General features: G+C 37.5%; 1 protein-coding gene across 2 annotated transcripts in view; it reads left to right on the forward strand.

Moving 5' to 3' along the window:
• SNX29 (sorting nexin 29) overlaps positions 1 to 12,533 on the forward strand; it is a 451,127-nt gene that overhangs the window by 374,951 nt on the left and 63,643 nt on the right. The gene's annotated exons all lie outside the window — the stretch shown is intronic.

Below are 12,533 nucleotides of genomic sequence, written 5' to 3' on the forward strand. Positions count from 1 at the left end.
AGTTTTTCAAAACCGTCTGTAAAAAGATATTTTTAGATATACTGAATCTGCTGGTTTCCATCCAAAACAAACCAGTCCAAAGCCTATTTTTAAAAAGTGATGTATGTGACAATGGCAAGTAAAATTCTCAAAAATTCTTTAATTAAAAAAATCCTTCATTTTGTTGAGGAAATAAATAAGATCCTGGTGTTCATTTGGAGCATGATTCAACAAAGCACGGAAGCATATACTTAAAGATAAGCATGTACTTTAGTGATCTGGTGAATCAGGGCCATAGTTTGGGCACACATGACTATAGGATCTCTTTTCTCTGTGAATGAAAAAACAGCATTACCTGTGATTCTCCCTATTCCCTTGCTTCCATTCCACTTGAGCTATCTAAATACCCTTAAGCTTTGAGTCAGCCTCAGATTCTGTCTCCTTCACTCCATCTATCCAAGTCTCCTACTGGAGTTGATTGTCACCTCTTAATCATCTGGAGAGAGGTCATTGTTGAGCAATGCAAAATGTGCATTTTATTTCTTCAACACCATCGTAGCCTTCCATCTCTACACTGATTTTTCTTGCTCTGAACTGTTTAAATCCAACTCTTTATGTTATTAAAATCCCAGTTTTCAATGTTGATATCTAAATTTCACCCACCAAGATTCACTATTGTTTCATATTCTCTGTGTGTATATAAAGTCTGCTGCAGTTTCCACGGTATGCATCCGATGAAGTGAGCTGTAGCTCACGAAAGCTCATGCTCAAATAGATTGGTTAGTCTCTAAGGTGCCACAAGTCCTCCTTTTCTTTTTACTGTTCCCACTGTGTGTGCATGAATGTGTTCAAATCTGCATACTTAATCTTGAGCAAGGGTACTTTGCTGATTTATTTGTGTGTAGATGTATATTTTTATGTGTATGTATTTATATGAGCATACAATTCTTGTAATTTCTCTGTAAGTGAATTTTTACATTAACCAGGTCTTAGGTGAAAGCTTTCAGTGGCATGATAAATTTTAAATCCTTTAAAAAAAAAATCTAATAATGGACAAAGAAAACTTCACAGAACTCAACTATATACATATTTGGGTACAGAGCTAGTGAGATAGCATATCAATAGGTGAAGAAAATTAGGCTATATTGAAAGGCATTGCAGTACTGCTGAATTTGGATTATATGAGTTTGCCTTCATAAGGTCTTAAATTCTTCTCTCCCTGGCTATCATTTACCTTTATTCAGAATGCTGAGGAGAATAAAACTTTAATCAATGAATGTTAGTGCTTTCTTTTGATTTTGGAAAAGGGGGAAGAAAACCCAGAGGAAGTGTAGCCCATGTATAGAAGACAGAAGAAATTTTTGGGAGGAACAGTAATATTCCTTTCTCCTCCCCAAAAAAGAAAAATTAAGAGAAGATGATATTATGTTTAGAATAGAATAAGTCAGTTAGTGTATATAAAAGCTGTGAAAGTTTAGATGCCTTTTTATGTAGTTTTTTTCTGTGCATTGACACAGTGGGTCAAAGACTATTGTAATTAAGAGAGTTACACTAGGAATGAATTTGGTCCCACACATAGCCACAATAGTGTACGTTTTCATTGTGTAGCAGAGAGAATGCAGAACATTCTATCAAAATCCATAGTATTTTACATGTGGTCTTTATAACATTTCTATCATAATGTCAGATTTCATGAAAGCTTTTCTTTCAAGGAGAATGTTGTATAGGTAAAGATGTCTTTCCTGGGTAAAGACAGTTACAATAATGTTTAGGAAAAAGTATGGGGGCCCTCATCTCTCTTTAAAATTGTCTGTCGGTCTCCTAGAATAATATTGCATGCATGGATTTGGTGGAAAGCTGGTGGGGGGATTTCTGATGTCTTCAGTGGAACTTGTACAGAAAAAATTATTCATCTTGCTCCTCAACAGGGTATGAAACACTGCACTGTTTATCTAAACCTGAGCTGGTGTGAGGAAAGTGCAAAAAATGTTTCTCACTCACACACACACACACACACGGATTATTATCTTAAACCCTGGAAGTATTTATCATATGGGTTGGTAGAAAACAAGTTAAGTAAAATTCTGACATTTGCCAAGCCCCAAGTTGAGAGCACTGAGAGATGCGAAAAGACCAGAAAATATGCCATACCAGTCCCCTTCCCTTTTTTGTTTGTTGAGAAGCATCCTCCTTAGTCCTTAATAGAGCATAAAGGCATGTCTACACTTACCTCTGGAGCGATCGATCCAGGGGGGGTCAATTTATCGCATCTAGTGAAGATGCGATAAATCGACTGCCAAGTGCTCTCCCATTGACTCCGGTACTCCCCCAACAGAGGAACGTCAGCAGCCGACCTACTTCAGTAAAGACACTGCGGTAAGTAGCTCTAAGTACGTCCACTTCAGCTACACTATTTTCGTAGCTGAAGTTGCGTAACTTAGACCAATTTAGCTCACCCCCTTCCCACCCCCCAAGTGTAGACCAGGCCTAAGAGATGATAGGCAACCCGGCAGTAACAGAAGTTGTTTACAGGAAACTGAACTAGACTGCTAGACACTTCCAAAATTGCAGATACCAGAGACCTACAGATTCTGCTCTCAGTCTGACTATGGCATCTGGATCTTTCTTCCTGCAAGCTCTCTTCTTTCAGTGATCTTCCCAGACTATCCACTATTCAGAGCAAAACTTTCCCTTTTCACACAAATAGGGAGTTTAAGGTTTCAGGATGGCAGGTGAGGGGGATACATTCCTAAAATCAGTTTCAACAAGTTCTCCCTGACAGTTCTTTGACAAAACCTATTTAAGTGCTCCAAATACTGAATGACGGTGAAGGACTTCATACAAGGCTAATCTGACTTCTCTGAAAAGAAACTTCTAAGTGAACATAGAGACAAATTACACACACTGTAATACTGCTGCAAATCAAGAGTAACTCAACCAAAGTATATAAAATTACTCTGCTAATCAGCATAACTAAAAGCAGAATCTTGCCCATAACTTTTAATGTGCAAAGAAGAAAAATATCATTTAGTAATCATAATCCTAAGAAATTATTTCTGTTGCAGGTAATTGGGTCCACTGAAAAGAGTATGATATTCACCTGGGCAGTCACCTATTTATAATCTTAGTTTCTGAAAGAACTGGCCAGGCTCTGGGACAATTACTGTCTTGACCTTTTATGTACCAACTGTATTTTGTATGTCAGAAGCTTGATCCCACTCTTATTTCACTGCTACCTGGCAGCAACTACTGTGTGGCAAGGTAATTCCTGATAGCAAACCTGGTATAGGGTGTGACACTGGTAAACCAAGTGTGAGCTCTGGCAAAGGCCATTAGGCGTTAGCTAAGAACTGACAAACCAGCTCACCTGTATGTTAATTTTGTTCAGAACAGGTATAAGTCTTATTAGAATGTATTTTGTGTTTAGACTCAATGAAATGCTTTTGAATTGCTGTATGCATTAATCTGATTTATAATGTCTGCATTCCATGCTACAAGGTAAAATGTTTGTTTTATAATTAAAAATATCCACTCTGAACTTGTGAACTCAGACAGAAGAGTGGTCACCCCCACCCATCAAGTGGACTATCAAGACTTACTGGACCATCTAATACAAAAAGCTTTGTTGATTGCCCCATCCACCCATGAAGAAGTTACATGCAGGAGCCCTTGTCCCATTGGCTTAAACCCTGGGGGAAAATTATATAAAGATGCTCTCAAGAAGAAATGGTTATCTCTTTGCTGTTTGAACTCTCACAGGGAGAGAAACACGAACCTAAAGTAGAGATCCCCAGAGTCAACCTGGGTCTGCCATGAAAGACATTTTGAATGGACAGATTACTCCATCTCTGTCATCTTTAGGAATCACAGATGGTAACTCATTTGTGTGTACGTTTGCTTGCTTTAACCTATTTTATTTTGTTACTTGTTAATAAATCTTTAGATAGGTTATTACAGGATTGGCTATTGGCATCGTCTCTGATGTAATATTTAGGGTACCAGTTGATCCAAAATAAGTGACTGGTCTCTTGGGACTGGAACTAACCTGAATATTTTGTGACTTTTTGATATAAGTGACTATCACTAAGTCCAGCTTGTCTGGGTAGCAAGATAGACTGGAGAAGCCAAAGGGACCGTCTGTGACGCCATTGTAAGACTAGTATAGTGATCCAGGAGTTCATATTTGTTACTGAATTGGTAAAATATAATTTTAGCACATACCACCAATTTGGAGTTTCTGCCCCGTTTTTGACAGTCTGCCTTGAGGTAGGCACTCACAATCATGAGCCACTCTAGGCAGCATGACTTTGGGTATTAGGCCTATTACCACAAAGTAAATAAATGCAAATTGAATGGTTTTGACCTGGATTTTCAGTATATCTGGTGAGGACAATGGGCCATCTGCAAAACTAATTCATTATCCTTCTTCAAAGCCCTCAAAACTCTCCTTTTCCATGACGCTTACAAAAAATTGGCTGTGGTTAGGCTGCTGGTGCCCTGAGACTGCTGCCTATCATGCTGACCAATATTGTCTCATAATTTCCTTGTCCTCCACCGTCTGTCTGTCTCTTGTCTTATACTTAGAGTTCAAGCTCTTTGGTTCAGGGGCCTTCTTTTTGTTTTGTGCTTTCACAGCACTAGCACAATGGGGCCCTGGTCAATGAGTAGGTACCTAGGTGCTAAGGTAATATAAATAATAATAATTATTATGACCTATGGCAAAATTTCATGATAGATCACTCAGTATTTGTATAGGAGATAAAACGTATACCACCAAAGTGTTCTGAACTGTTGTCTGCTAAAAGCTGCATGTTGAAAACAAATTTTGGGAGTTTTGCTGCATTTTATTAGAACAAACATCAGGAAAGTAGTTGCATTTTAAAGACTAAAATAAACGCTTTTAAATAGGAAATCTGCCTTTCCAATACATGTTCTGAGAATATGCAGAGTTTAAATTTGAGAATTCCTGTATACAATAATTATCTACTGTAAGTGAGTTTCCTTGTTTTGACATAAGGAATGGACAGTGCGTACATTCAACATTCTGCTTCTGTGGTTATAATTACCCACCTAGCGAAGTGTTTTTGGCTGTGAAGAGTTTTTTAAATAACTTGTACTATGCCTGTAAATGAAACTAGGAGAAAATAACTTCATTTTTATTTGAAAAACAAATGTTAATGTAATTGTTGTTACATTTGTACAATTGTAATTGTAATGTTGAAAATATTATTGCCGAGGAAAATTAAAAACGATCAGATTTGGTACTATATGAACTACAGTTGTATATATGAATGCCTGAAAACCTTACTGATTGAAGTGATAGGACAAAAATACATAAGTTGAAATCCTCCTCCTCAAAGTCAATGACTTTCCCATTTGACTTCAGTAGGGCCAGGATTTCACTGAGCCTGTGTCATACTCACACATCATGTGTCATAATAAAATAGACTTCTAGTATAATAATCAAATAAAGGGGCAGTGTTTTATAATTACTAGTAATAATTTTATAAGACAGCTGTTAAAGCTAGTCATACTTAAATATTAGTCTTTGAAGTAACTACATACATAAAATGGTGTAATGGGAATCTTTTTTTGGTATGGTCCATGTTTGATTGCATTATATGCTTAACCTTGCATACACTTACAAAAACAGAAGCCTGGTTTTCAGCTCACATCTTTTTGTGTTTATTTAACTAGACTTCAACTTCCTAGTTTTATTGTTCCATACCTGCAATATGTGAAATGAAACTGTGAATCATTCCTAGTTTGTGTCAAAGATGTGTCTGAAAATAGTGATTCATCGTAATATACTTGGGTAAGATATAAGATGTTGATCTGGATTTAGAAATGTATGAAACTAGTAAACCATACTTCACAAAATAAAAGGGGTCTCTGCCCCCACCTCCCAAATCAGGACATCTTAAGTTGCTTAGTGCATGATCAAAATTCTAAGCATTGATATTAGATGTTAAACACAAAAGATCTCTGCTCAGGGAGGAAAAGTACTGTGAACTTCCTTTCAGTTGGATATAGATGTTTTGCTCAGTTTTTCTGTTAAATTAGTAACAAACAATTCTTTTAATAAAACTACTTGTTAATGTTTGCGAGACCATTACATAATTTGATAATGACTAGCTATTAATTGCACACTGATGTCCCCTATGAGAATTTTTAACTTGACAATAAAGGGAAGTTCTTGCTAACCATTAGTAATTATATATTGGTCTCTTTAGAAATAATTACTAAATTATTGCTGCTTCGAACTCAAGAGATAAAACTTGCAATAAAAATAAATTCTCAGACGTTTTACATTATGTTGTGACCCATATTCACACCTCAGAATAATGAAGCAAGTTGCACTATATAATAACTATATTCCCAAGAGTACCATATCTCTGGTTTTCAGGGTAAAAGTCACCCTATGTAGATATTTGGGGACAAAGTATACCTTCAAATCAGCGGCACTGCTATGGGTACCCACATGGCCCCACAGTATGCCAACATTTTTATGGCTGACTTAGAACAACGCTTCCTTAACTTTCGTCCCCTAATGCCCCTACTCTACTTGCGCTACATTGATGACATCTTCATCATTTGGATCCATGGAAAAGAAGCCCTTGTGGAATTCCACCATGATTTCAACCATTTCCATCCCACCATCAACCTCAGCCTGGACCAGTCCACACAAGAGATCCACTTCCTGGACACTACGGTGCTAATAAGCAATGGTCACATAAACACCACCCTATACCAGAAACCTACTGACCGCTATTCCTACCTACATGCCTCAAGCTTTCATCCAGACCACACCACACGATCCATTGTCTACAGCCAAGCTCGACGATACAACCGCATTTGCCCCAACCCCTCAGACAGAGACAAACTCCTACAGATCTCTATCCAGCATTCTTACAAGTACAGTATCCACCTCCTGAAGTGAAGAAATAGATTGACAGAGCCAGAAGAGTACCCAGAAGTCACCTACTACAGGACAGGCCCAACAAAGAAAATAACAGAACGCCACTAGCCATCACCTTCAGCCCCCAACTAAAACCTCTCCAATGCATCATCAAGGATCTACAACCTATCCTGAAGGACAACCCATCACTCTCACAGATCTTGGGAGACAGGCCAGTCCTTGTTTACAGACAGCCCCCCAACCTGAAGCAAATACTCACCAGCAACCACACACCACACAACAGAACCGCTAACCCAGGAACCTATCCTTGCAACAAAGCCCATTGCCAACTGTGTCCACATTCAGGGGACACCATCATAGGGCCTAATCACATCAGCCACAATATCAGAGGCTCGTTCACCTGCACATCTACCAATGTGATATGTGCCAGCAATGCTCCTCTGCCATGTACATTGGTCAAACTGGACAGCCTGTACGTAAAAGAATAAATGGACACAAATCAGACGTCAAGAATTATAACCTTCAAAAACCAGTTGGAGAACACTTCAATCTCTCTGGTCACTCGATTACAGACCTAAAAGTCGCAATATTACAACAAAAAAACTTCAAAAACAGACTGCAACGAGAGACAGCTGAATTGGAATTAATTTGCAAACTGGACACCATTAAATTAGGTTTGAATAAAGACTGGGAGTGGATGTGTCATTACACAAAGTAAAACTATTTCCCCGTGTTTATTCCCCCCCCCCTACTGTTCCTCACACGTTCTTGTCAACTGCTGGAAATGGCCCACCTTGATTATCACTACAAAAGGTTCCCCCCACCCTGCTCTCCTGCTGGTAATAGCTCACTGTACCTGATCACTCTTGTTACAGTGTGTATGGTAACACCCATTGTTTCATGTTCTCTGTGTATATAAAATTTCCCCACTGTATTTTCCACTGGATGCATCCGATGAAGTGAGCTGTAGCTCACGAAAGCTTATGCTCAAATAAATTTGTTAGTCTCTAAGGTGCAACAAGTACGCCTTTTCTTTTTGCGAATACAGACTAACACGGCTGCTACTCTGAAACCTATGTAGATAGCTAATACAAGGCTTATAGATCACTTAGTTCTCACTTCATTCATCAAAGTGGGAGCTAAGTGATTTATACCTCTTGTTCTGGCCCTTGGCACAGGGGTGTGAATTTCACACCCAACAATATTAAAGGTAGAATCATAGAATATCACGGTTGGAAGGGACCTCAGGAGGTCATCTAGTCCAACCCCCTGCTCAAAGCAGGACCAATCCCCAATTTTTTCCCCAGATCCCTAAATGACCCCCTTAAGGATTAACTCACAACCCTGGGTTTAGCAGGCTAATGCTGAAACCACTGAGCTATCCCTCCACCCCCCTACAGTGTCCTGTTTTCTTGAACACAGGAGGAGTCAAACAACAGGAGACAGTTTTTTTTCCTCACAGTCCCATGCCCAGTTTCCAGCCAGCACTTAGCCCAAAAGCTCTCTCGCTTTTTCTCAGGGTCACACAGCCCGTGCTTCACTGGCTGTCTTTGATAATTAAAAGCAAGGTGGAAGTTGGTTGTCTGTAGTTTTCAGATATGGGTAAGTAAAAGTGACTTCCATCCTTTGATAATATGTAGTATTTTAAAACCACATACACAACTGAAACATACTGCAGAAAGTAAACATTTTCAATAGCTATCACAGTTGGTCAAGGTCATTGTACAGAAGGTTCATACAGACATTCAGTAGAAAGCAGCAACTAGTGTCATTATCTGCATGATGTATTCAGTATTTGCTTGTTTGAATTGTGATTTTAATTATTCATTTTACTATTTGCTCATTTTCAATTAACTGAAAGAAATGCATGCCCCACTGCATTTAATTTTTGTCACCTTTACTGTATTTTATTAATACTATAACATAGTTTTCCTTCAAAATATTTGGTGGTTATGAAACATCTTTTCTGAATTTAAAACAATCAGTTTTTGGTCTCAAAATAAAATTAAGAATTTCTAAAAGAAATCTTAATAAATAGCCTTGACTGTTACTTTTTTTAAGCAAGACCTAACTTTCAGTATTCTCTGTTAATGTTTTAATGCATAATTGAATTATGATAGGAAAGTAGTAGCAGAAAAACAGTGTAATCACAGGCTGTAAGACCTCATTAAGTGACTACCAGAGCTGTTAGGCAGTTTCTAGAAGCTGGGCTTTCATCCAAATTTGTTATTTCTAATGCATTCTTTGATTGGGGATCTTAGGAGCTAAACCAGAAGAGTTTCAAATATGTTATGCCTATTTAGAGCCCTGGTACATGCGCAGTTAAGTGGTGTCCTTAGCCGGCTGGCTGCTTTTCATACAAAGAAATATGGAGGGTATTCAAAAGCTATTTATAAGAATCATGATCCATGAAGGACAATGCACCTTAACTTTACAGAGCTGATGTTAAATTTTGTTGGCTTGGAATGACATGGAATGCTTGGAATGACATGCATGAACGCATTCAGATATATGTATGTTTGTTTTTTAAATTAACTGTGATTAGAGAAATTATATAAAAATGACACAAATTTGTTGTAAATTGCCTGAAGATTTTTAAACTATCCTTGTAGCAGATTATTAAATGTATACGCTCTTGTTTAAATACTTCAGTTTCCATAAACAGTACATTTAGTGATTTTAATAAACAAATTATATTTTATAGGCCACATACTTGCATGGAACCATTGGAAACTGGTTGTACTTTGCACTCTTTTCACTTGATGGTATGGGGAATTTCAATTTTTGTGTTAATAAGACGAATTTTGCTTTCAGAGACTTCGGTGACTGGATGCATTGGAGAAACATGAATTCTGTTACCAAAAAATTAACAAGTAAAAACCATCTTTAGCCATATAACTAAAAAGAACTCTCCTTTAGGCAGAAATAAAAGTTACTAATGGAGCGCAACATCTGCCCTCAGCCTAGCTGCTCCTATAAAACCCACTGGTACATAGGAGGAATGTATCCCTCTTGGAACTGGAACTATCAGCCATCTGCAGAAGAGGAACATCCAGGGGAGAAAAGAATGGTTAAGCAAAAGAATGGTACAAGCATTATGTCCAGGGTGCAGAGGAAATAGGGAACCAGGTGACTAGACAGCATAACCAGGAAAACAGAGCAGAAGGGCCAAGTGATTTACAGATTTACAGTACATTGAAACAGTATTGTTTGGAAAATGTGTCAGTACTAAATAGGAAAGTGGGAAATATAAAATTTATTTGAATGATGTAACAGTTTAAATAGACAAAAACAATAAATGCAGTTACATTGCAATACAGCAATAATTTCCTGTAGTGTTAATATCTTCCATTCTAACTATTATGTATCTACATGCATTAGATTTCCTACTGTTAGTATCTTCTAGCAGCTTGTATAGAGAGCTCTGTTCAGCAAAACATTTGTCTAGCCTTCTGCATTGCAGTAGAAAATGGAGAAAGCTGTTTCTGTGATTGGTGGGATTTTGTGCTCCGACCATGGTGTGCTAAAAGAGAGATCTTAGAGAGTGGATTGCATCAAGCAAAGTAGAACAAGGTTATTCTTAAAGAATTTTTCAAAATTCATTTTCAGTAAAAATTAAGTGGATGGATACTGGTGGATACTTTGATGCTTTTTTTCTCAAACTGCCATGTAGTGGTGCTAAATTCAGTACTACCAACCTTTAATGGTGAATGATTCATTTGAAGGAAAATTATTAGCATTTAAAGCATGTACTCTACAATACTTTCTTCTGTAGACAGACTAATCTTAACTCCTTATATGTACTGTATTCAGTTTATAGATTTAAGAATAATTTTTAGCAACATACTTGCATCCGATGAAGTGAGCTGTAGCTCACGAAAGCTTATGCTCAAATAAATTGGTTAGTCTCTAAGGTGCCACAAGTACTCCTTTTCTTTTTACAGTGATCATTTGTGCCTCTCTCCTTTTAAGTTTCTCTTGTGGTCTTTTAGGTGTGGATGTTCACCTACTTAAATGCCCATATTTGTTTGACTCTGCATGTGTTTAGAATGTTTAGTGGGAGGACAAAATAGGTTTTGCATAACCTTTAGAAGCCGTTCAGTATGGATGCCATTATATTATACTTATTATCAGATAATTGCACACAGATTCCTTATAAACAATAGGAGAAAAGACTTGTAACAGAAACACAAGACAATTTTTTTTAACATAGGAATCTACTACACTGCTGCTTTAAATATGTCACTAGTATATACTATAGCATATGGCAGATTTCAGAGTAGCAGCCGTGTTAGTCCGTATTTGCAAAAAGAAAAGGAGTACTTGTGGCACCTTAGAGACTAACAAATTTATTTGAGCTGTAGCTCACGAAAGCTTATGCTCAAATATATTTGTTAGTTTCTAAGATGCCACAAGTACTCCTTTTCTTACAGCATAGGGATAATACAAATATAATATGGAGAAGTTGTGTATTTCTGCTAGTTCTAAAACATTATACATAGGGAGGCAAGGTGTTGTGAGGTAAGAGAGAAAGTGTGTTGTGTATTCTGTGGTCATGTCTTTACCAGATAATTTTACAAAAAATCCAACATATATTACCAGTGGGAATCCTACTGTGGCAGTTTGTGGTGCTTTTAACACCATGTTACTTAAACAACATGGATAGAATCTTGGATCTGTTGAAGTCAATGTGAGTTTTGCCATTTACTTCAGTGGGCTTAGAATTTCATCCTATGTTGTTTAGACACAGTGGTAAAAATGCATGCAATTGCAGGAGCCTTGTCTACATTAGGGCTCCAGCCAGTTCAGCTCAATTGATGGTTGTACTGAATTTTGTAAAATTTCTTCCTGTAGACGGGGCTTATACATTCAGCAATCTGGAAACAGAATACATATTGGCAGTTAAAGTTAAGCACATGCATAAGCATTTGTAAAAATGAAGACTTTCTTTCCAATATTTGACAGAGCAACTCTAAATGTTTAATACTTATTGAGTCCTCCGGGATCCCACCTCATTCTCTTCTTTATACCCCTTATTCCAAAAATACTTCTGTCATGCCAACTTTTCCTAACGGCAAAGATGGCAAAACTTCTTAGAACTTTACTGTACTGCTTCAAAAATCAGACAAGTGGCCAATTAAGCCTTATGCTGGGAGCAGCCGACTCTACCAGTGAGAAGAGCTAACCTTAAACTCAAATCCAATATGTGGCAACCCAGCCTATGAATTTTTTGTTTTTAATTAAATGGAATGGTTTGGTAACATTTTAAACATATTTGCATCTATTATCTTTTTCTAGCAAGAAACAGGAACTTTTACATTTCTAAGCACTTTTCTTGAATAGATTAATAACAATGGTTGAGTAGACACATCTTACACAAAATAGGAACTCAACTCTTCCTTTCAGAGTAGCAGCCGTGTTAGTCTGTATCCGCAAAAAGAAAAGGAGTACTTGTGGCACCTTAGAGACTAACCAATTTATTTGAGCATAAGCTTTCATGAGCTACAGCTCACTTCATCTTCCTTTGAGAGCTATAATTGTTTTATAATAGTTTGAGGCTTCATGCCTGAAGAGCATATTCTGACATTTAAACCAGGTGAGCAGAATGCCTGAATTTCTGAGATATAGCTTGTTG

This window comes from Lepidochelys olivacea (genome assembly GCF_965140295.1).
Source record: "Lepidochelys olivacea isolate rLepOli2 genome assembly, chromosome: 10".
NCBI classification, from domain to species: Eukaryota; Metazoa; Chordata; order Testudines; family Cheloniidae; genus Lepidochelys; species Lepidochelys olivacea.